Source organism: Melanerpes formicivorus, unplaced genomic scaffold (genome assembly GCF_026170545.1).
Source record: "Melanerpes formicivorus ecotype bairdi unplaced genomic scaffold, bMelFor1.0.p_v2 SCAF_25, whole genome shotgun sequence".
Lineage (NCBI taxonomy): Eukaryota > Metazoa > Chordata > Aves > Piciformes > Picidae > Melanerpes > Melanerpes formicivorus.
Window position 1 is genome coordinate 3,785,453 of NW_027142377.1, and position 19,800 is coordinate 3,805,252.

Consider the following 19,800-nt stretch of genomic DNA (forward strand, 5'->3'; position numbering starts at 1 on the left):
TCCTTCCATTCCTTCCTTCCATTCCTTCCTTCCTTCCTTCCCTTCCTTCCTTCCTCCCCTCCCCCCCCCGACATAACAGCCTTACCAGTCTTACTTTTATTCCACTTTCCTATTGCAGCCATTTGAGTACAATCCATCCTGGATTTTTTGCAAGGCACTGTGGACTGTAGGACACTTGGCAAAACAATGCCATAGATGCTGAGTCAACTCTGTGTGAGTCAACTCCCGCTTCAAATGAGGAACTCTGAAATCTTCAGCACCCTGGATTTTTCTAAAAGCAAGCAGGAAAAAACCTGTAAATAGTCCCACTCTTTCTAAAGTCAAAACCAAAACAAAAACAAGAGCAAATTACTGCAGTTTATAGCTTTTCAGCTCTTTAATTACTGTGGATGCCAAAATAAGAAGAAACATAAAAAAAGCTGTATTTATAGCACTCTGTCCAGGGAACAGTTTTTTAAAGCAAACAAAACTGTATATTTTTGCAGCCTGAGAAAATGTCAGCATATTCCCTTATTCTGATGCTGTAAAGTCGTTATCTTACAGAACTCTTATCAGCTGTTTCATGCTTTTGCAACAAAAAAACCCAGGTCTTTGTGTGTAGAGATGAAGAGGCGAAACACAACTTGAGCATCTTGTTTCTCAGCAGGCTTAATTTTTTTTTGGTAAGGCTCCAGTATTTGCTGGACACTGCTGGCATTACTTCCTCGCTTTACTCAAAATAAATTCCTCCAATATTAATCACTTGTGAAACCAGCATTGTTTCTTTACACCGATACGGGTCCTATCTGCCAATTCCCCCCAGCGCCACAAGAGGAATCGCGCTGTGTACTGCAGCTCCCAAAGCTATTGCTTCTGGTTTTTTAAATTCATCTGGTCGTATCTTGGCATAAGGCTGGGAGCTGAGGTATGAGCGTCTCTAAAAATCTGCCTGGAAAAAAAAACAGGGGGGAGAAGGGGGGAGACGAAAATGTGGGAAAGGTAGGCGGAAATATTCACACCTTGAGGCGTGACACCTGTCAAACACAAGCAAACCCCAGCTTGGCCCTCGGTGCCTCTGAAGACGAGGTTTTCACTGCGGGCTGCAGCCAGCCTCCCCCACCTCAGGCTTTTTACCTCCCGCCCGGCGCTCGCCCAGCCCTTCTCCGCCCGCTGCCAGCGGGGCCAACCCGGCTTCCCCTGGAGCAGGCCCCAGCTCCGATCTCTTTCCTCCCTCGGGAAATGACCTTGGCTGCGCCGCGGTGCCCCAGAGCGAGCCCCTCTCCGCCCCGGACGTGCCCCGGTCGCCGGCCTCGCTCCGCACGCAGCCCCAAGGCCAACCATTCCCCTCCCCCGAGGTCTCAGAAGCGCCGGGCCTCCGTCCCCGCCTCGCTGGGGTAATCCCCGCCTCGCTGAGGTAACCCCCGCCTCGGGCAGCTCGGTGCCCCTCTCTCTGAGGTAACCCCCGCCTCGGGCAGCTCGGTGCCCGCCTCCTCTGCTCGCCTAGGTAACCCCCGCCCTCATACTGAGCGTGTACCCGCCCACTACCCTCAGGGCCGGCTGGATGCCCGCGCCCCTCCCCTGGGCTGGGCTGGGTCGGCTCAAGTCACCCTCCCTCGCTCCCCCGCTCCCCGTTCGCTGCGTGACCATCTCCCAGGGAGGGGGCACTTCTTCCCCCGCACTCTTCTGATTGGCCCCAGCTAACCGCCTATCAACCCGATCCTCAGTACTGGTTGGCTGCAGTAGCAGACCGAGGCGCAATTCCCGCCCCGCAGGAATCCCTCCAGCCCTCCCCAGCACTTCGCGGCAGTGTCCTCAGAAGACTCGTTGGGCCGAGGGGGGCCGCCCCAGCGCTGGCGGCAGATCCACGCCCTCATTCGTCGGCCGCCGCTTCAATCCACCCGGCCGCGACGCCCAGTAGGCTGGTGGAGAGGCCGGGGGGCGGGGCGGCGCGGCCTCCCCCTCCTCTCACCGATCCCGCCCTGTGACTAACTCCCGTGTGTGAGTCACGGCGCGGCCCGTCAGCGCCGTTAAATGCCGTGTGCGGGCGGGCGGCGCTGCCTGGGTTGCCCCGGCCCCTTACGCGCGGGTGGCCGCCTCCCCCGGTACATGGCTGGCGGACCGTACTTGTCACGGTGTCACATCCTCCTTGCCGGTTGCGGCCCCAACTTCCCCGCTAGCTCGGCTGCCGCCGCCGCCCGGGGCCACCGCAGCGGCATGGGATAGAGCACAGCCGCCTCAGCGCCTGGCCGCCGCCTGCGTCGCGCAGCCCGCTGCCTAGCCGCACGCTCATTTTAAATTAATAGCCCTCTCCGGTTTGAATTCCTCATCCGTGCCTCCCACTGCCTCTTCACTCACCCTCTTCGCGTCCCCTCTTTCCATTGACACTCCACCCCCCATCCTCCCCTTTTCCCCCCTCCATCTCCGTTTGGTCGCCCGCTGCTCCCCTCAGCGCCTCCTGATCCTCAACGCTCCTCAGCGCAGCGGAGCCCCCCGGAGCGGGTGAGTGCCGGGCACGGCCTTTCCAGGCTCGCTCCTTTCTGCCTACTGGGGCCGGGGTGTGGGGAGGGGGAAGGGTGGTGAGGAGGGGGAGGGTGGTGGGCCGGGCAAGCCCCCCAGTTGTCCGGGTTGGAGCGGGAAGGCGGCGGCGGCGGTCCGGGTGCCTCCGCTGGCTGCCAACTGTTTGAAAGTTGGGGGCATTCGCCTCGCAGCGCAGCCTGGCACCGGCCAGGGACAGACTTTCCATCTCGGATTGGAAAATAAAGTGTGTGGGGGAGGGTGTAAGGAAAAAAAAAATACGGAATCCTGGCGTTGCTGGCAACTACAAATGCGTGTCATGCTGCTGATGACACATTTCATTGTCATTTTTATTTTATTCCACCCTCACCGATCGAGACTGCGGTGAAGGTTTATACCAGGGGCAAGGGGCTCCCGAAAGCCAACTCTCGACTGGCCAGATCCCTTGGACCAGGCTCCGGCCACTATCTTTCTTGGGGGGGAAAAAGCAGGGGAAGCCCATCTCTGATTTCCAGGTATATCATCCTCCTCCCCATCCTGTGGTGCCTCGATGTTTCGGTGTTACCTGGGCTGGACTTGGTGTGTATTTTAGAGTGAAGCCGTGGTCTGCAGTAGGGAGTTTGGGTAGCTTGCATTGGTATTCGGAGAGCTTAATGTAAAAGAGTTATGTCTCTAGTTCATTGCTATTGATTTTATGTTTTTTTTTTTTCCCCTCCTGAATGTATTTTTAGAAACGTGAATGTGGTATACGTTCTTGTTCAGAGTACCTAAAATAAAACAGAGGCATGGAAAAGCCCAGCAAGCACTTTCATCCACAGGGCATCTGAAGCCTTAGTGCTTTGCTGGGTTTAGTAATTAATATTAATTGCTTGATCTCTGTGATTCATATCATATTGAAACTAATCGCTGAATTGAAGGTTTACCAGACCTCACAACACTCCCAAATCCTCTCTCAGACATCTGAAAAAATAAAGCTACTGAAGTGTAGTTGAGGGGAAAGGCCAGCATCATTCTGAGAATCCTTTAAGTGAAGTTTCTTTTGTTGTTGTTCTTTTGTTGTTCTTTTTCTTGTACATAAGTAGTAAGTGTGGTTTTAGTCAGTGACAACTCGTGTAGGCTTAAATATGCTGAAGATCAGTGAATTTATAGATGAAATTAAGTTCTCAGTAAATCTTGTCTTTCTTCTGTTATAAATAGAGGGAGGGAAACAATCAACCCTGAGATTGATCCCAAACAGACAAATGAGTCCTTGTCACAAGGAGTAACTTGCCCAACATATCCCAAAGCTTCCTAAATATCGGCTATTTTGCATTCGTTGGGCGGTCCTTAAGCTGTGGTCTCTTAAATCACTATGAAGTGGGCCTGCTTCTTCTTTGGTACTAGTTTAACACCAGTGTAACTTCATTAACTCATGGGGCAGACGGGTGTTAATGTGAAAAGTAATGAAGAAACCTGTGTTTTCAGGAAGGCCTCTGTAGTAGTGAGGTGACAAGCTCTGTTTTCTTCCCTCCTCCGGCCCAACTACACCATCCTTACCCTGAGCGGTACTTTGGTGCACAAGTACTCCCTGCGATGCTGGTATGACTACTTGTGTAGTAATACCAACCTGGGTGAGGTAGTGGTGGTACTTATTTTTTCATAGCTATTCCCCGCCTCCCCCCCCCCCCCCCCCCCCCCCCCGTCTTCCTTTGGAATAAAAACATATTGGATAAAGGATTTTTCTTCAGTTGTGAAGAAAACTTCAGAGGATTAAATGTCAAGCTGGTCTGTTAAGTGGCTGTACCAAAAGTATTCCCAGTTCAAGACTTCTGTGCCACCAGTGAAATTGGCAAGTAAGTTTTCAGTGTATTTCGCTTTCCCTTGTTGCCGTGGACAGTCCTGAAATTCTTGTCCTGAAATTCCTCTTTGCCTGAGGAAATCCATACCTGCGTTCATTGTTTAGGCTGAAGTTGGTTTTTGGCTTTTTTTTTCCCCTTCTTCTCCAGACACCCCCTAAACATTCACACTGCATTGTTTAAATGTTTGCTGTTGAAATCAGTGAGGGGAGGATCAGGCCCTCGGGTCGGTGTTTTTGTCCTTAAAGCAGTTGATAATGGCTTGGATGTGATGTTGTAGGAAGATAATATTATCTTGTGTGGCTACAGTTCAGATCCACTGTCGTCTTACAATCTCAGAAGAGTGCTCCGTGCTAAACAGCCTGTAAAGAAAATATGTCTAACAAAGCAGAACTGTCTTCTGCCTTTATGTTCTTGTTTATAAATCTCTTGAAAGTTTGCTTGATGCTCTTTCAGAACAAGACACAATCCTTTCATGTTTGTTTCATGTTTTCATTTCCTCCTATGACTGTGTTCATTGCTATGCTTTTGTGTCACTGATTGAGATGTTATTGTAAATTAATTATGCAAACTAGAATGTTTTATAGAGGCTCTCCAGCTCTGTATTGATACTGTCAACTTGTTTGTTTGAACAAAAATCCAGGCATTGCACCATCTCGGAGGAAATGGATTAATTGGTTCCAAATTAGTATATACATAGGAAACCAGGGCAAAATTAAGCTGTTTTAGCTCAAACTAAATCTTGATGGAGCTGTTGGATATGGTGTAGATGGATCTGAAATACTGAGGCAGGGGAACAAGAAAGGGGACTAGGTGCAGTCTTTCTAGGAGGGTGTTTATACTGCAGAGTTCCACCACATTCTTTCCAGATAGACAGTGCTAGATTAATTGGGCCAAATTTTGCAGTCCCTAGTTGAGCAAAACTCTCACTGGAAGTATACTGGAGCTGTCTGCCTGATAGAGGACTGCTGAATTTGTTCAAGAAATGGAGAAAAATGCCAGAGCTTACGTCATTATTTCACACATTTTTGTATTTTAGACTCGAGAGAAGATAACCTTCCTTTCTTTTGGGTTACAGTATTTCAGGTTTGGTTTTGTTTGGGTTTTAAAAGAAAGAGTTATTAAAAATAGATGTTAAATATCTGCTCACTTATAAGTCCCTGTAGCTTTGGTAACATTTGGCAAATACTTTATAATGTTAATTATAGTGGCATTCATGAAATTCCCTGATTCTGAATCACCCTCTTGAAAACACTTCTGAACAGACTTTGGGATCTCTCCCTAGAAATTGTAACTGTTGCATTATTTCTGTGTTGTATTGTTGTGTACTCTCAGGAAGAAGAAAGACCATAGGGGTGGGGAGAAGATTTTGAATGAGCATTTGTTGTCACAACATCAAATATGAGAATATATGCAGGCTTGCTGATTATTCCCTGTCTTAAAAATTAAGCCTCTCTAATTTCTCCAGTAAGTAAGCAGAATTTGGTTTGCAGTTTGCTTTGGATAATGTAAAAGGATGGGGGGGGGGGGCAGGTTGTGGGGGTTGTGTTCCTACCTTTGGTGCAGTGGTCCTCTGGAAAGTTAGAAACAGTGCCCTGGGGCTCAGTGAAGTGGAGGGTGTATAATTGTGTGGGGAGGCTCCATAGCATCAGTGAAGTAGCATTAGCAGCTGAGTTTGTTAGGCTGCAGAGGTGGTGTTGTGGAAATCTGTAAAATGCTGATTTCTTTTTTCCTGTTGAAGATCCAGGTGAAAAGGAAAAGATGCTTTTTGTTTGTCTGCCTTTCATGTAGGCTTGCCAAACCATTAGTTGATTTGGAGAGGCAGGTTTTTCAGTTCAGGCAGTAAGTAGCCAGATATATTTATTTCTTTAAAAACTCTTAAAAATCTTTATTTATTAGATTGTTTCTAGAAATCTCACTAGCATCCTGGCCTGCAAAGGGGCCTCAAGTGTATCTGCTTAGCAGAAGAAGCAAGAATAAAGGTCACTTGTCTTTCTTATGATGTGCTGGTGTGGTGGTGTTTGTAGCCCAAATGGCTCTGTTCCTGACATTCCAGTTTCTGCTTTAAATTAAATTATGTCAAGTGTTTGCAGGGATGTGATGAGGTACACTGAAATCCACAGTGAAAATAAAAGAGAAATAGTGACCTTAACTGTTTTCAGAGATGTGAGTCAGGAGGGATGATATTAATCACTGTAAGATCTGTGTATGCATTGGCCTTTATTTCTTTGTCTCAAAGCTTCTCCTACTTTTATACCAGAAAGAAAAGTAATCAGATCATTCATCACATTAAGCTTTTGCAGAGGAATGGCAGCCTTACATTTAGCATTGCATAACATGTATGATGCATTAAGTTCTGATGATGTAAATGCAACCTGGCTGTCTTCTAATTCAAGGACTTGGTCTGTATCCACCTCCCCCTTCCTGCTTGAAATGAAACTTAAGTTCATAATCAAATTATATTATTTTAAGTAACCTGTATGCTGTGACCCTTAGTAAAAGATTCTGAAATGTTTTATTAAGCTAAGATACTCTGAAGGCTTTGGAGGAACCTGGGAAACCTGGCTGCCTTATTGATGAGTAGCCTAAATGATGGACCTCATGGAACTGGGAAAGCCTAGTTCAGCAGCTTCTTCAGGGACGTGGCAGCGAGGTCTGTGTTGTGGCATGTGAGCGATGTACGTACAGTGTTCAGTTACCGTGGGGCACGCAGAGCATGTTCCTGTATGAATAGAAACAGTTCAAAATGCTGGAATTATGATACAGGCAACAGTAAAGGTCAGCAATTTGGAAAATTAATAATATGGTTGGTGCTGACATTTCACAGGGAATTCTGGTGGGAGGGTGGTTCCAACGAATGTAAACTTGCTGGCCCATCAGTACGGATCAGATAGGCAGCCTTTCTCTTATCTCAATCCTTCTTCACAAAAGCCCATCCTTTTCGCTGAAACACCGGGAAAGTTGTGTTTATAGCCACCCTATACTTTGCTTCTGCTAACCTCTAATTAAATAGAGCCGGTGAGGGCCAGCATGGTGCTTTGAGTGCTCGACTACAGCTTAGAAACGACACTCTGCTTTCTAATGGCTTACAAGCAGGTGAAGTCACAGGAAGGGTGGGGAGTTGAACTAACGTGTTGTGCAAGGAAATTCCCAGTTCTCTACAAGATTTGTGAGTACTTGGTAGTGATCCACAGTACTTCCTATCTCTGGCATTACTATGAGTGGCCAGTTAAGGACAGCTTGAGAACACAGAAATAAAAAGACCCAACAGCGGGGATGAAGAGATCTCAGCTGAACCTGAACAAACCCTTTTTTTTGCTCTTATATGAAAAGAGAGGAATGTCCCAAGAAGTAGCACAGGTGAAGTCTTTCATAACAGCAAAATTTCAGTAGTCTCGGTGGCTCTGAAAGTAGCTTCTAGATAGAGGAGGAATTGTAGTCACTTTACTGTCTTTTCATAAGCTGTTACTAATGTGATTAAGGCATTAGTTCTGAGAACAAGTGCATTCTTGGATGCTTCCTCTTTAAAATTTAAAAGTCTATGTTCATGTATTTGCTGTGGGGGCGAAATACAGTAGTGCTTATACCAATGCAGCATTCCCATGAAAAAATGAAATGTGGAAATGAAGTCAGGTGTTCTTGTGCATGCCTTTCTTGCTTTTGGCTACCTTTTTTCCCCTCCTAAGTATCTTTCCATGCTCTGCTTTCTTTCTCTCTGTCCTACTGAATTTCTTTTCTGGCATAGTTTTTTATTCCCTCCACTATCTTCCAGCCTTCTTCACTGCCACTCCCAATTTGTTGTTGTTCTTTCTAGTCTTAATCAACTCCTAGTGTTGCTGTGTGCTTACAGAATCACATTAACAGCTTGGAATAACTCTGCTCTTTGCAGGCTACAAATAAATAGCAACTGATTGTTCCTTAAAAAGCTTACAGTGGGAATATGAGATGTGGGGGACAGGCATCTAGCTCTTGCCTTTTTTTTTAAGCTGGGTCACACTTCTTGGTTTTGGTCTAGGGAGTAGTTGTGCTGCTGTTGTGCAGCACTAAGACAGATGTTGAGGGGGCAGTTCTCAATATCAGTACAGGCTGGAGGATGATGAAATTGAGGGCAGCCCTGCAGAAAAAGATTTGGGGTACTGGTGGATGAGAAGCTGGAGATGAGCCAACAATGGGTGCTTGTGGCCCAGAAGGCCAATGGCATCCTGAGCTGCATCATAAGAAGCATGGCCAGCAGATGGAGAAGTGATTCTGCTCCTCTGCTCTGGTGTGACATCACCTGGAGTACCGTGTCCAGCTCTGAGGCCTACAACAGAGGACAGATGTGGACCTGCTGGAGCAGGTCCAGAAGAGGACCACAAAGATCATCAGAGGACTGAAGCACCTCTGCTATGGGGAAAGACTGAGTTGGGCTGTTCAACCTGGAGAGGAGAAGGCTCTGGGAAGACTTTATAACTACATTTCAATATCTGAAAGTGACCTACAGGAAGGCTGAAGATAGACTTGTTTAGAAGGGCCTGTAGGGATAGCATGAGGGGCGATGGTTTTAACTTGGAGCAAGGTAGATTTAGGTTGCACATCAGAAGGAAATTCTTTGCAATGGGAGTGGTGAAATACTGGAACAGGTTGCTCAGGGATGTGGTTGAGGCCCCATCCCTGGAGACATTTGAGATCAGACTTGATGTGGCCCTGGGCAGTCTGCTCTAGTTAAAGGTGTCCTTTATTACTGCAGGGTTGTTGGACAAGATAACTTCTGAGGGCCCTTTCCAACCTGATGCAATCAGTGAATCTGTATGGGATGCCAATATTATTTAGTATTCTCTGCCATTGGCAAGAAAAGCATTCACTACTGCTGACCCATAGTCCAAAAAGGAAAATGTGAAGAAAAAGCCTGTTGGAGGTGTGACGTGAGCTGGTGCAGTCATCCAGCAGTCAGGACCACAGCCAGCAATAACACCAAGGTGTCCTCAGCTTCAGACACATGCCCTGTGCTGTAGAAAAGCAGGTTTTTTTACTTCTATTCTTGCTTTGTGGAGCTCAGTTCCATTTATTTTTTTGTCTTTGTTCTTCTATTTGTTTGACTATCTTCTGTGTTTTAATTTTTCCTCCTCTTTAATATGTCATGGCTACTAGTGACCTCTGAAATTGCATTGCAGGAGGTTACTAAGACTCACTGGGTTTTTCCTCATCCTGTTGCCAAAGAAATTGAGTTCAGAATCAGGGCCTATGCACCCAAATGTATGTAGATATGTGTGGAAAGTACCACCAATACTCTTATGAACCACCCCCCCCCCCCCAAAGACAACAACAGCAAAACTCTCAAACTCAACAAGGTTTGTGAAGTTAAAACAGCTGATTTTTGGTTTGTGGTGCGATGTGATGAGAACCATGGTATAGAATGAGATGGGTGATCAGTGGTGTGATGTAAAGGTAAAAGGTACAAGCTTTTTCAGAGAGCCAGTAAACTATTAACCCTTCTTAAGGGATGTACACCAAGCATGTGCTGAACCTGCTAATTTAAAAGCTTTAGAAGGTAGGCAGCCCTCCTTTCTGTGAGAGGGAACATATCTGGTAGTAAAGTTGCTAAACAGAGCTGAATTAATTCTGTAGGCCTGGTGGGTGGTGATGGTCATTGCCTCCTAGCAAGTGAAAGAGTTAGCAGCCAGATACACAATGGGGAATTGCCCAGGAATAGGGTGTCCTTCCAACAGTCAGCCAACACAAGGCTGTTTAAGCTGCCCTTCAATTTGGAATATATTTTTTTTAAATGTCTGGTTTTCAATTATTTCAGTGAAAATTCTAGGGGAAGACAATTTCTGTCTTTTCAGGTTGCAGATTTTTGTGGCATTCCTACCTTGGGAAGTCTGGGGGGGGGGGGGGGAGAAAAAGTGAAACTGAACCAACAAAGAAAACCCCCAAAATCTGAGCTGTCATCCTCTACTCTTCCCCCACCACGTTCAAAATGGGATAGTCTTCTTGTGTTCAGAATAAAACCTGTGATAATCCATTGCCTGAATGTCCTGGTGTCATAATTTGACTGTGGTGCTTGGACAGCTATCATACTGCTCTTATAAAACAACAGTGTTTGAAGTGTTATAATCCAAGAAATCCAGACTTGAAGTGTTTACAGCAATGACTAATTGCATGCTGGTGAGTATTACTGTATCTTTCTGATTTATGTCCCTCATTGGCCAGGACAGACTTGCAGATGAGCTCTTAACATATTATTTAACTGTCTTTAAATTGCTTGTTGTGTGTTGGTTTTGTGGGGTTTTTTTTGGTGTTTCGTTTTGTTTTCCCTCTTTTTTTTTCCCTCTCCCTCCTATCTGCGGGTTTTAGACATCCTTATTAGTTTCATGGGAAAGCCACAGACTGAGATTCCTGCTGGAGCTATTGCAGCATGAGTGAACAAACTGCATAGGGCACAAAAATAGCCTGTGCTACTTAGCCAAGGAAATTATAAGAATCCATATTATCTCTGGGTTAGTGGTTTGTTTGTGTGGGTTTTTTGTTGGTTCCCCCTCCCATTTTCTGTTTCTTCCCCACTTAAACCTTGATTCTGAAGGAGCTGGAGCTATTACACACTTGGACAGTACTCACACCTTGAGTCCTGGGTTCAGTTTTAGGGTCCTTGCTACAAGAAAGACATTGAGATGCTGAAGCAGGTCCAGAGAAGGGCAACAAAGCTGGTGAAGGGTCTGGAGAACAGGTCTGGTGAGGAGCAGCTGAGGGAACTGGGATTCTTCAGTCTAGAGAAAATGAGGCTGAGGGGAGACCTTGCTCTCTACCATTCCCTGAAAGGAGGCTGGAATGAGGCGGTGTTGGTCTCTTCTCCCTAGGAAGAAGGGATAGGAGGAGAGGAAATGGCCTCAAGTTGCACCAGGGGAGGTTTAGGTTAGATATTGGAAGAAACTTTTTGAGTGAAAGGCTTCTCAAAGACTGGAACAGGCTCTCCAGCAAGATGGCTAAATCTCCATGCCTGGAGCTGTTTCAGAGAGGCAGAGGTGTAGTGCTGAGGGACATGGCTTAGCTGCAGACTTGTTAGAGTTAGAGAATGGATCTTAAAGGTCTTTCCCAACTGAAACAATTTGATGGGTGTATGAGTTGTCCATACTGTCTTACATCTCTTTCCATTCAGAGGAAGGTGGGATGTGAAAGGAGGCCTGCATTGTACTGCAGATATTCTCTCTAGCCCCTTCAGCACTTCGAGGTCATGCTTCTTCAACCTGAAAACAGCAGAGAAAAAAACCCTTCTGCTTAAGCACTTTTCCCTGCTTTTAATGAGAGATTTAGAGGAAAAAAACCCTCTTTTTCAAAAAACCAGAAAGTAGCATATCCAGATGCCATGAGCACCCTTTAGGAAAGGGTCACCCCCATGGGGCTGCTGCTGCAAAAGGTTAGCAAATCATCCTGGACTCTGCAGCGAGCTGTTGCAAAAGGCTGCTGTGCAATGAAGAAGCTACAGCAGCTAGTGTGTGCATGTGTATTTCTGAAGGTTATGCTGGATTTCTGCCATGCCACAAAACTGATTGGAATAATTCATAATAATAAGTGGGGCATGGATTTCAGCAATGGATAACGTGATGGGAGAAGGAGGGAAGTGGGTAGAGAGGAAAGCAAATCCAAAGGTTTTCCTGGCCAGCGGATGTCTCCCAAAGTGTAGGTTTTCTACCACTCTCTGTAGGAAGAACCTGCTGCCCTTGCTTTTGTTGTCAGGGATGCTGCATGTTTGGATTAATGTTCATGTTGTGTTCTTATGTACCGTTGGGGTTCTTTTATTACCTGCAGTAAGATGCAGGGTGTTCCAGGTACTTTCCTGGTGTTTATGGATAATCTCTGCTCCAAGGACTTCACAGAGTGTCCAGGGGAAGGTAAATAGGTGGGAGTTTACAGGTTAGTACTGAGAAACAGAATGAAATTCCCAGGATGCAGGGCCCTTGATTGTGAGTGTGTGGCAAAGATGCAGGTGAGGTGGGGAGGAGGGTATGTTCAGTGTCCTCTGAAAGAAATGGGCACCATGCAAACAAGTGCTCTGACCACCAAGCCTTCTGTCAGTACTGCATTTATCAGGGCATCTAGGCCTAGTAAATGTGTGCAGTTTGCTCCCTGGTGTGTCTGGAAAGAAAAGAGATCCTTTGCTTTGCTTCTGCATTACAAGTCAGCCCTTGGTCAGTTCTGAGCTCTCGACACCTGATCTGTCTTGGATGCTTTCCTCCAAGTATTTGTCATTGTGCAATGTGATGGCTGTAAGGGAGTTATTCTGTCATGTTCAGTGCAGAGAAATGCTGTGAAAATGAGGAAGCAGGGGGATGAGGCATGTGAGGTGTGTGCATGCAGCATGAGGCTTGACAAGGCTGGTGAGAAGTAGCATTGGGGTTTTGCACAGGCATTCCTTGGGGCACAAAGTGTCATCGTCTTCAATTTTTACTGTGATTAAGGCCCCCGAGCATGTCTGTAACAGAAAACAGAAAGAAAATGTTTTCTCTTGAGCCATCATCTACCCTTGCTTATGTGCATATGAATCATTCTTCCTCCATCTGGATGGATGAGATGCAGAGCTTCTCTTTTTTTTTTTCTTTGTAAGGAGGTATCTAACGTGCATCCTCAGAGCAGACAGCAATTGGCATGACAAAAGGGTTACAGCTAGTGCCTGGCACTCTTCCCATCCATCTTGCCACTGGAAACATAATGCTTTTGCAATGTGCTTGTTCCTCAGGCACCAGTGTGCAGAGCCAGTCCTCCAGACACCTAAACAGGGCAGTTGCATGTTGTTTGCTTTTGGTTTTGGTGCCTCCTCAGTGGCCCGAGAAGCTGGATTATCAACAAGCAGTGAGCTGATTTTCTTTACTAGAGCGTGGCATGGATTGGATGGGAACAGAGGGATACTTGTAGAACATCCCCAGGTATGGAAAGATGAACAGCAAAGCATCTAGCACTGCCTTAGTAATATCACGTGTGGGAGAAGACTGTTTTGCTTCTGACCATGTGTTCCTGTGATGTTAAGAAATAATTTTATCACCTGTATTTTGGTAGAGGAGTGTTTAATGTGGTGTCAGAATGAGCACTGGAAAGACAGACCCCCCTCACCTCAGTACTGTGGTTTAGCAAATCTATTACTACCTTTCACTATTGCTGAGCATGACTGGAGGTGTCCTCATCTGGCAGCAGTGACTGGCTCAATATGCAGTTCAAACCTCAGTGCAGAAGCTGGATGTGCTTCTGAAGCTTCTTGGAGCACTCTTGAAACTTGCTAAACACATCTCTGTGGAACTGGACATGCCTTTGCTGTTTCCTTCTTTTGAAGGACTTTTGGAGATGAGGTAGAGAAGAGTCTAGGATGTGCTGCCTGTCCCCAGAGCCATTGGTGCTTTTAATGAGCTGATATTTGGATCTGTTGTTCTCAGAGCTGAGACCAGTGGCTCTTCTTCCCTGTGCCAACAGGAAAAGCCTCTCTGCTCCTCGATCCTGCTCTACATTTTAGCCAGTGTCCCTTCTGCAAGGTAGGCTTGTTTCCATGGCAGGAGCTGAGACGTCTATCCATTTCATGGAGTGCAGGGAGGTGGGTATGTCAGGGAGGAAGTAATCAGTTTGCCTCACCTGAGGGAGCTAAGACCTGCTCTGCCATGGCTGCAAATGCATTGTACACAAAGTAAGGAGTTTTGGCATTTTGAAGGACAGGTTTCTGCCTTAGCTTGTGGATGGAGGAATTCCTTGTTTCTTCTTTGTGATGAGTTTAATATACAGCCTTGTTCTTTACACCCAGTCTCTAGATAGCAACATGCTGAACTCGGGATATGAAGTACCAGTCTATTCTGTAGTGTACTTCTGGATGTGAGGGAGATGGCTGATGGGTTCTGTAGGCTTTCTGTGGCAGGGTTCCTGTTCTGAGGCTGTGCCCCTTTCCTTGGGAGCTGTTGTGACTACAGGCAGGGACTGTAAAACCTGCCTGTGCTGCTGAAGCTGAGCATTGTGTGAGAGAAACTGTATCTATCTGCTCCCCCCCATAGTGCTTCGGGAGGATCCTCTGGAGCTGGGATGTGAACCAGTGTTGTAGAAAGCCATTCTGCCTGGGAGAGGGAAATATTCCTGTGTATTGGGCTTGCTATCTGGGGAGAGCTTTTCTTTTGCTACGTCTGAAGCTTCTGCTTTTATCTTTCCTCTGATACAGAACAGTGTGGAGAAGACCCTTCAGGCAGGTATGCTTTGGTACTTTCTTTAGCTTCATGATTGCTGTTTATATTATGGTGTAATAAACAAGATGAGTATTTCTGGCTGCTTTCAGAGTGTGTGCTTGTGTGTGAAAAAGATTTGGCTATGTTAATTCTGCCACCTTTCTTACCTGTGCCTGAGATATTACCTGCTTATGCTCTTTTCTGATACATAACAGCTGTGGAAAGGAAATAACACTCCCCATGCTCTTAGAAACATTTCAGTAGCTTGACTTAGGCAAGAGGTACAGTGGTAATAAGGATAAGGGGTGATACATATGATGCCTTGCTTGGAAAAACTGCCTTCTGGATCCTGCAGAGAGTGGTCAGCAGGTAGAGGTTGTTCACACTGCACATTTCACTTGCAGTGTCCACTTGCAACATGCTCCACGTATATAAATTCAGCTCTGTTTTTCTTTGACAGGTCAGAGTTCAAAGCCTGAGGACCCCTGAGGCAGAGTAGTGTATTGCTCTATGTGTTTGTATGTGTATACTCAGCAGGTGTATTTTCTTCTGTAACATGTTCAATCTCTTCTAGCCTGAGTCAGTTGTGGGTATTTCCACTTGCTGAGAGGCTGAAAACCAGGTTCTTGTGGCCTAGTTTCCACCTAAGGCTTTGTGCTTGAAGGCCAGAAGTCAATTGGAAGGAAATAAAGGATACAGAGATTTAGGTGCAGTTTAGGGCATGTCAATCTATCTCCTCCTCTCCTGCAACATCATTGTGCCACAAGCATCTCATATAGGAAGCTAGTAGTGAACAGGCCAGGCCAATTACCTCATTTTCACTTTCCAAAGACATACCCAACTGGACTCCCCACCTCTAACCTGGGTCCAGTTTGAGTTCTTAAGCCAATCCTATCAGCATTAGGCTGAATGAAGAATGTGATCCATGCACTGCTGCTTTTTCCTGAAAAGGTCCTCACAACATTTACCTTCTGAAGGGTAAGTGGAAGGGGTGGAGGAGGACCTGGAGCTACACTGGTGTATATGTTGTTCTCTTGCTGGGGGGTGGGGGGCTGTTGTTGTTTTGGTTTTGTGTTGTGTTTTGTGGTGGTGTTTTTTTTGGGTGTGTGTGTTTCTTTTGTTTTTCCCCTCATGTAAAGTTTGAAAGCTTGCATTGCACTTGTAGCCTAGAAGAAGCAGGCAATGCCCTATTAGCCAGCAGGACCAGGTTATTGAATGAGGAAGATGCTTGGGCTCTTAGACAAGGGGCACTGAGGGTGCTTTGCAGCATTCCCAACACACTGAGCTTAGAGGTAAACTGAGCCCTCCTAGGCTTGCTTGTGGTCATAAGAGTATGATCTCTCACTGTCCTGGTAATCTCTGACTATCAATCATCCTCTTCTTGTTTGGATGAACTTTGACTTAATGAGAGATACATCAGCTTGAGTAATTTCTTTTTGAAGATATTAAGCTCTGTGAATACTGAAGAATATCATACCCTAAGCTTTTGAGCAGTTCTGACTGTGATGCAGTGCTGTTCTTGGAATGATTTGTTTCAACTATGGGGCCAGTTTAAATAGAGCTATTTAAGTATATGTTGCTGTTCCTCATACATCAAAAAGTGAAGTTCAGTGAATAATGACTTATCATGGTGGTACCACAGTGAGATAGGAACTCATCATAGCTTTGCTGTAAATGGCAATGTCATTAAAGGCAAAAGAGACTTTTTTTCCTATAAGCTTAACTGGAAAAGCCAGAAACCTTGAGCACGCTGGCCAACAGGATATATTGTAATACATGCAAATGTCTGTGTGCAGAGCATCCAAGGTTTTGATTGCTGTTAACCATGTGGATGTGGGATATTTTCCTTCATGTACCTATGGAAAAGCGACAGTGCCTGATTTCTGATCCTGGAGTAGTATCTGTTACTACAGAGCTTTCCAAGGTGCAGCAGTTGTCATTAAAACTCAGTAGTGGACAATGGAGCTGTGCTTGGCAGGTGTGGACTTGTTTGGTTTTTTTTTACTTTAAATGGCAGTGACTTGCAGTCATACTGTAGTCTTAAGTTGTGCAAGGTGGTTGGACTTGTTTCTGTTCTCATTCAGGTGTTTAATGTGCAGACAGAAGAAGCTGTTTTCTGGGATTGCTGATGGTACAGATTTGAGGTGGGTATGGTCAGTCCTGAGGTACAGGGGAATTAGGCACTCGCTCTTTCACTCAGTTTTGTTACAATGCCACTATGCCCTGGTTTCCTTGTCTGCAGAACAGGGGCTCATCCTGCAGCTGATCAAGTATTTCAAGAGGAATGATGTGCAAGGTCCATTCCACATCTCTTCCCTTTGTGATGCTTGCTTTGCTTACTAAACACAGTAAGTTAGAATCTTTGTACCACTGTGGTCTCGATGATAGCAGGATGCCATGATCTACCCATCTGCAGCAGCTCTGCTGGGAGGGTCTAATCTGCGGGAGCCCTTGTTTGCTCTTAAGGATGAAATGCAATTGAGCACCTGGTGAAGTCTGCTCTGTAGCAGAAATGAACTGTAAATATATACCTGGGGACTTTTTAATTGTTAGGCTTAAATTGATTATTTCCTACCAGTTGTGTTTTGATAACAGACCAGAAAATAACTCAGACCTATACACAGCTTTCCTAGGTAGAAAGTAAGGGAAGGGAATGTCTACAAAGCTAGGGCCCAAAGCTGGAATTGTGCTCTCTGTTCCAGTTAAACCAATACATAAACAAACCAGTTCACTTGATGTTCCCATTAATTTGGACTGCTTACCTTTCCAGTTTTTCCACCTTGTGATTTGAGCAGAATGAGCCAGTAGGAAAAGTGACAGTCTGGAACTGGCTTGACTTGTCTCTGTCTCTCCCCAGAAAGCCAGTTTCTTTTCTACCACCAAAACGGGGACTGGCTCCACAGCTATTGTTCGGGACACCTGAGACTCCACAGCAAAATCATCTGCCACTGCCTAGGAAAGGCACAGCAAAGGAGAACTTGCAATCCTCTGCCAGCTCCTTCTGTGCCTTTCTACCTACCAAAGCTTTTCTCCACTGTACAAATGGTGTAGCAGCTGTGGTTTGAAAATCACTGGGGCTTTCCCCTTACCCTGGGGTATTTAACTGTATGCAGCCCTGGCATCTTGACAAGCACAGGCATCAGTAGCTGTGTGGGGTCAGTGTCACGTCTGTGCTGAGTGTGCTGCTTCTGACAGCTGTGTTCTGCCTGTGTCTCCTTCCAGCATGGCTACAGCACATGAAAGTTGTCTGGCCCGTGGAGAGACAAGTCACACTGTTGTTCTGACTTGAGGCCTTCAGTTCTGCAATGACCTTGAGCCTCTTGTCCTTGAAGATATTAAGGAACAGTATAACTGAAAGCCTTTTCTTTTTAACTGAGAACCAAACACCTGGTTTACTGAGGGATCTCTCAGACTGATTTCCTACTCTGTGTGCAAGAAGGGGCATAGAATCACAGAATTGTGTTGCTGGAAAAGACCACCAAGATTGAGCCCAACCATTATCTAATATTGGCAAGTCTGGCACTAAACTGTGTCCCTCAGCACACATCCATGCAGCGTGGTAAGGAGAAGGAGACTATGTACTCAGTACAGCATTAAATTGGGTTGTGTAACTCTACTGCAGTGTGCTCATGACATGTTTCTGATTCAACCAAGAAACACCTGAGGTGCAGAGCCCCTCTGTGTCTTCCCTGTTCCAGGAAGACCTGACAAGCTTCTGGATGAACAACTGACAAGTCCACATAGTCACTTTTGGTGTTTTGATGCCTGTGGAAAGGGAAGTTGGCAGTGGGAGTAATTTTCTGGCTTATATTACTGACTGTGACCAAAAAAAAACCCGCATATAGTCAGCTAGACTGACCTGGAATGATGCCAAGGCTGTGTGCAGGCTCTTGCAAAAGACCCTCATGCCTTGGGTTTTGAAATTTTGAAAGAGTTTTTGTTGGTATCAGAGTAGACTCTAACCTTCCAGGTTTAACTGAGAGATCCATAGGCAAGATTTGAGATCTGCTGTTTTAGACTCTTTGCTACTCATTTTTACACAGCTCTATATGGTGCACTAGTATAGACTTTGGTGTGCAGTATTCTCACCCATCACTAAGGGCTCCATGTTTTTCCATGCTTCCTGTGTATCAGTGGACACAGCTGGTATGCTCACCTATCAAAACTTCCTTTTGTTTTCTTGATCTTGCTAGAAGCCATCTAAAATACATTTTGCCAGACAAAAATGAGACAAAACCTGTGCATCTCAAAAGCTTGGAATCTCAATGAAGCTAAAGTAGGGAAATTGTGTCTTTGGCAGCACCAAGGCCCTCTGACCCAAAAGACCACAGCACTGATCCATCTCTTGGGACTTTGGAGGTCAGGAACTGCCCAGCAGAAAAAGATCTGGGCGTGTTGCCAGCCAGCTGAACATGAGTTCAGAGTGAGGGTTGGTGTCAAGAAGATGGTGCTCAGCTCTTTTCAGTGTTGTCCTGTGATAGGACAGCGGGCAGTGGATACAAACTAGAACACAGAAGTTCCATCTCAACATGGGGAGATGCTACTTTACTGTGAAGGTGACGGAGCACTGGAGCAGGCTGCCCAGAGAGGTTGTGGAGTCTCCTCCTCTGGAGCTTTTCAACGCCCATCTGGAACCATTCCTGTGTGACCTGCCCTAGGTGATCCTGCTTTGTCAGGGAGTTAAGACTCAGTGACCTCTGGAGGTCCCTTCCAACCCCTATGATTCTGTGCTGCTGGAGAGACTCAACTCTTCTCCACTGGTTCTGAATCTGGCAAACTCCCAGAAGGATGGTCTGTGCACTTGTGTGAGGAATACCACCTGCTGAGGGGTACTCCTCTTTCTGTGGAAGGAGCTAGAGGCCATTTGCTCTAGCACTACATAGTACTGTAAAACTCAACCATGATATTTTTATTTTTGACTGGTTAACAAAATGGAAAGTAATGAGATGCAGATTTGATGCTGAGGGACATGGTTTAGCACCAGAATGGTTGGACTCTATGATCTTTAAGGTCTTTTCCAACCAAAATAAGTTTCTGATTGTGTGGTAGAAGTGATTAGACCTGTGATAAACTTTGGCTGAACCAAACTCATAGGTTGGTGTCATAGGTTAAGTTGAAAATCTGCTGCTGTTATGCAAAACCATCATGCCTTATACCAGCTTCAAAATGAAAGTGCTAGCTGCAGCAAAGTGTTATGGGTCTTGAAGTTCAGATTGTAACATGAGAGGCTTCCCGTTCTGGATGCTGCTTTTGGGTTCCAGGTTTTTGGATGTTGACTGCTTTGGCTGGGATGGCAGCCAAAC

General features: G+C 45.8%; 1 protein-coding gene and 1 long non-coding RNA gene across 5 annotated transcripts in view; one reads left to right on the forward strand and one right to left on the reverse strand.

The window, feature by feature from the left end:
- Positions 1-344: 344 nt before the first annotated feature.
- LOC137448526 (uncharacterized) lies at positions 345-1,418 on the reverse strand. The gene is made up of 2 exons (XR_010989120.1): positions 1,224-1,418; positions 345-928 (listed from the first exon to the last, which is right to left on the reverse strand). It is a non-coding gene; the product is annotated as an uncharacterized lncRNA (long non-coding RNA).
- A 569-nt stretch (positions 1,419-1,987) lies between these two features.
- The window catches only part of SERTAD2 (SERTA domain containing 2), an 89,921-nt gene continuing 72,108 nt past the window's right edge, over positions 1,988-19,800 (forward strand). For 3 of the 4 annotated variants that reach the window (XM_068153093.1, XM_068153094.1, XM_068153097.1), the window contains exon 1: positions 2,009-2,478. The gene's annotated coding sequence lies outside the window, so the exon portion shown is untranslated. Of the gene's footprint in view, positions 2,479-10,153; positions 10,191-19,800 lie in introns of those variants that run through there. The other variant, XR_010989122.1, reaches the window with a different exon arrangement.